Raw genomic sequence first — 5,000 nt, forward strand, 5'->3', positions numbered from 1 at the left:
CCCCAGGCTGTCTCGTTAGATCAAGCATCGTTTAGACTGAGGCATTACCTTGGCAGATTTCCCGGTTCCCATGGCCTGCATTCCCAGAGGCTTCTAGTTTCCAAGTACGGTTAGTGAAATGCTAACAGGTTCCAGGTTTTTATAGTGTTGTGTTTGGAATTTTGATCTAGTGCATAGATATTCCTGACTGCTGAATTTTACTGTGGCTTTATGGACTTTCTATTTTCCTCTATTTTGTAACCATTTTTCATCAATAAAAAAGGATTGTTTTTTCCGACAGTCAAGTGTGGTGGATTAATATCTTATGGTCTTGTTTCCTGATCTGGGTTGCAACAAGAACCTTCGCACAGTGAAAACTTGTGCACCAGCTGCGACCATACCTCATGAAGTCTGACTTGGTCCACGCCTTAGTTACCTCTAGACTGGACTACTGCAATGCAGTCTACGTGGGGCTGCCTTTGAAGACGGCCCGGAAATTACTTGTCCAACGTTTGGCAGCCAGATTAGGTGCGTGTGGATGGGAGACGCTTCTCCCGCCCACAGAACCAGAGATGACACGGACACATAGATGGAGTAAAAATGGCCACAACTTAATTTATTAATTACAGGAACACAGGGTTGGCTGCTAGGTGTGGGTTCTGGATCAAGATCAGTCAGCCCGCTGCTGACCAATACCTGATGAGTCCAACAATACTGGGCCACGAGACACGGCACCCCGGTAACCGCTGGCTATTCCCTCCCCGGCCAGTAGGGGAGGGGCAGAACCAGATCATGCCACATGCCACATGCCAACCGGAGTTGTGATGAACAGATAATAACAGCAACTGCAACACTGAACAAAAACATGAACATGCAGGGTGGGTGGGAGGACAACTCGAAGCAAGCCTGGTACCTGCTAGGCCCTGTGCAGCCTATTTAAGGCTGCTGGGCACAGGGTGCAACCAGCCCCTGGCCAATGCCAGGTGCTGGGTGGGGCTGGCCGCTGGTTGGCTAGCTAACCCAGTGGCGGGAAACTTCCCGCCATGCAGGGGCTTCTGGGAAGGAGAAGCCCCTGCTACCAACATGGCCAGAGGGAAGGGCACCCCCCACCGCAACAGGCCTTGCCCGGTAAGTCGGGTAATGAATTTATAGGGCGCGGTCGACCCCCATGTATAAGGAGCTCCACTGGCTGCCGTTTATTTTCCGGTCCCAATTCAAGGTTCAGGTTATCACCTACAAAGCCCTAAACGGTTTGGTACCGACCTATCTTCGTAACCGTATGTCTCTCCACATACCAACCTGGGCCCTTAGATCTTCGGGAGAAGCCCTCCTTTCACCCCTACCAATCTCACAAGCTCGTCTTGTGGGCACACAGGAGAGAGCCTTCTCCTCTGTGGCCCCCCAACTTTGGAACTCATTACCTGGAGAGATCAGGAAAGCCCCTTCACTAGAAACGTTCAAAAAGGACCTTAAAACCCGGCTCTTCCGCTGCGCCTTTGGCGAGTAGGTGCACAACATGACACTACTGGCCCAAATTACCTGTCCGAACGCATCTCCCCCTATGAACCATCGCGGAGATTAAGATCCTCCGGGGAGGCCCTGCTTTCCGTCCCGCCGTTGTCACAGGCACGATTGATGGGGACAAGAGACAGGGCCTTCTCGGTGATTGCTCCCTGGCTATGGAACTCCCTTCCTGGTGAGATCAGGTCGGCCCCCTCCCTCCTGTCCTTTAGAAGGATGGTAAAAACCTGGCTGTGGGTCCAAGCTTTCGGGACAGGGCAATAAAGCAGCAATTGGAAAGATGACCAGGCCAATGATTTGACGCCGATGACTAGGACAGTTTTAAATGGTGTATTTTAATATTTTAATATTTTGATATATTTTTTTAATGTTTATGTATTGTATGCGAATCTGTGTCCCGCCGTTGAATGTTTGACAAAATCATAATTTTTTGCGTGATGGTCACTCCTTGTGTTGTGAGAAGTTTTGTCGCCAAATTTGGTGTGATTTCGTTCATTGGTTCTTTTGTTTTTAAGGTACTCACGACACACAGAGCATTTTTATATATATAGATATAAATCCCAGCAACTACAACTCCCAAATGGCAAAATCATAATTTTTTGAGTGATGGCCACTCCTTGTGTTGTGAGACGTTTTGTTGCCAAATTTGGTGTGATTTCGTTCATTGGTTCTTTTGTTTTTAAGGTACTCACAACGCACTGAACATTTTTATATATATAGATTGCCTTTCATTGCATGTGAACCCACTTGCGCTCAATGTCTGGCTCTCCGATCACCCCAACAAAACCTTTTACGAAGCCCGTGGAAGTCTCTCGGCCTTCCAATGTCTTTGGGGCTGAAATCCAGAAATCCTGGAATCTCTCAGCCCCAAAGACTCCTCTGCCTTCCAATGTCTTTGGGGTTGAAATGCAGAAATCCTGGCGGCAGGTGATCCGCCAAAGGAGGATTGAAGGAGGGAGGAGGCGGTATCTTATTTGCACAGTTGGCCTGATAAGGCCATTCCATCCCGGCGTCCCTCTCCTTATCATAAAGAGGCAACTTGTAAAAGTGCAACGGTATTCCGGCCGCGAAGAATCAGCATATATCTTTATTTTAAAAAGCAATGTATGCCGGAGAGAGAAGATTGGGAAGTGTTTATCCCTGGCTTTGGCAAATGTCAGCGTCGTGATGGATGCAGAGAGTGTTGTCGGAAGTCTCTTTTCGATAGAATACATTGTTATTAAAAAAATAAAATAACGCCGGATGTCCTGAATAAATATTGGGATATGTGGATGGTTTTATCTCAGAGATAAAGACCTTTCCGCTTTGAACAAACCGGAGATATTCTTGCCTCCGTCAGGCGGAAAGTGGAGAGAAGGGATTAGTTGGGTTGTTGTCAGTTTTCCAGGCTCAGGGGAAACAATAACAGATCTGGACCAAGTGCGGCTCAATTGGGTTGTTGTCAGTTTTCCAGGCTCAGGGGAAACAATGACGGATCTGGACCAAGTGCGGCTCAAGCCATACGCAAAGTAAGCCTTCGCGGTAGAGTTGATGTTGTCCAGGGGTGCTCTTGAGGTTCTCTTGGGGGAAAATAGACCTTGACATATGCGAGTTGTAGTTACTGAGATGTATAGTACACCTACAATCAAAGAGCATTCTGAACTCCACCAATGATGGAATTGAACCAAATATGGCGCACAGAACTCCCACGGCTCAAGGGAAGCAATGATGGATCTGGACCAAGGGCGGCTCAACCATTATGCAAAGTAAGCAGTCGCGGTAGAGTTGATTTTTCCCAGGGGCGCTCTTGGGGGAAAATAGAGCTTGACATATGCAAGTTGTAGTTACTGGGATGTATAGTTCACCTACAATCAAAGAGCATTCTGAACTCCACCAATGATGGAACTGAACCAAATGTGGCATACAGGCAGGGGCGGCTCACCCATTGCGCAAAGTAAGCAGTCGCGGTAGAGTTGATGTTGCTCAGGGGCGCTCTTAGGGGAACATAGATCTTGACATATGCATGTTGTAGTTACTGGGATGTATAGTTCGCCTACAATCAAAGAGCATTCTGAACTCCACCAATGATGGAATTGAACCAAATGTGGCATACAGGCAGGGGCGGCTCACCCATTGCGCAAAGTAAGCAGTCGCGGTAGAGTTGATTTCGCCAGGGGTGCTCTTGAGGCACTCTTGGGGGAAAATAGACCTTGACATATGCGAGTTGTAGTTACTGAGATGTATAGTTCGCCTACAATCAAAGAGCATTCTGAACTCCACCAATGATGGAATTGAACCAAATGTGGCATACAGGCAGGGGCGGCTCACCCATTGCGCAAAGTAAGCAGTCGCGGTAGAGTTGATTTCGCCAGGGGTGCTCTTGAGGCACTCTTGGGGGAAAATAGACCTTGACATATGCGAGTTTTAGTTACTGGGATGTTTAGTTCACCTACAATCAAAGAGCATTCTGAACTCCACCAATGATGGAATTGAACCAAATGTGGCATACAGGCAGGGGCGGCTCACCCATTGCGCAAAGTAAGCAGTCGCGGTAGAGTTGATGTTGCTCAGGGGCGCTCTTAGGGGAACATAGATCTTGACATATGCATGTTGTAGTTACTGGGATGTATAGTTCGCCTACAATCAAAGAGCATTCTGAACTCCACCAATGATGGAATTGAACCAAATGTGGCATACAGGCAGGGGCGGCTCACCCATTGCTCAAAGTAAGCAGTCGCGGTAGAGTTGATTTCGCCAGGGGTGCTCTTGAGGCACTCTTGGGGGAAAATAGACCTTGACATATGCGAGTTTTAGTTACTGGGATGTTTAGTTCACCTACAATCAAAGAGCATTCTGAACTCCACCAATGATGGAATTGAACCAAATGTGGCATACAGGCAGGGGCGGCTCACCCATTGCGCAAAGTAAGCAGTCGCGGTAGAGTTGATGTTGCTCAGGGGCGCTCTTAGGGGAACATAGATCTTGACATATGCATGTTGTAGTTACTGGGATGTATAGTTCGCCTACAATCAAAGAGCATTCTGAACTCCACCAATGATGGAATTGAACCAAATGTGGCATACAGGCAGGGGCGGCTCACCCATTGCGCAAAGTAAGCAGTCGCGGTAGAGTTGATTTCGCCAGGGGCGCTCTTGAGGCACTCTTGGGGGAAAATAGACCTTGACATATGCGAGTTGTAGTTACTATACTGAGATGTATAGTTCGCCTACAATCAAAGAGCATTCTGAACTCCACCAATGATGGAATTGAACCTAATATGGCACACAGAACTCCCACGGCTCAGGGGAAACAATGATGGATCTGGACCAAGGGCGGCTCAACCCATACGCAAAGTAAGCAGTCGCGGTAGAGTTGATTTTGCTCAGGGGCGCTCTTGGGGGAAAATAGAGCTTGACATATGCAAGTTGTAATTACTGGGATGTATAGTTCACCTACAATCAAAAAGCATTCTGAACTCCACCAAGGATGGAATTGAACCAAATATGGCACACAGAACTCCC

At 47.8% G+C, this 5,000-nt stretch overlaps 1 protein-coding gene across 5 annotated transcripts in view; it reads left to right on the forward strand.

The window, feature by feature from the left end:
• CAMTA1 (calmodulin binding transcription activator 1) overlaps positions 1-5,000 on the forward strand; it is a 539,274-nt gene that overhangs the window by 225,840 nt on the left and 308,434 nt on the right. The window lies entirely within an intron of this gene.

This window comes from Anolis sagrei, chromosome 13, assembly GCF_037176765.1.
Source record: "Anolis sagrei isolate rAnoSag1 chromosome 13, rAnoSag1.mat, whole genome shotgun sequence".
NCBI classification, from domain to species: domain Eukaryota; kingdom Metazoa; phylum Chordata; class Lepidosauria; order Squamata; family Dactyloidae; genus Anolis; species Anolis sagrei.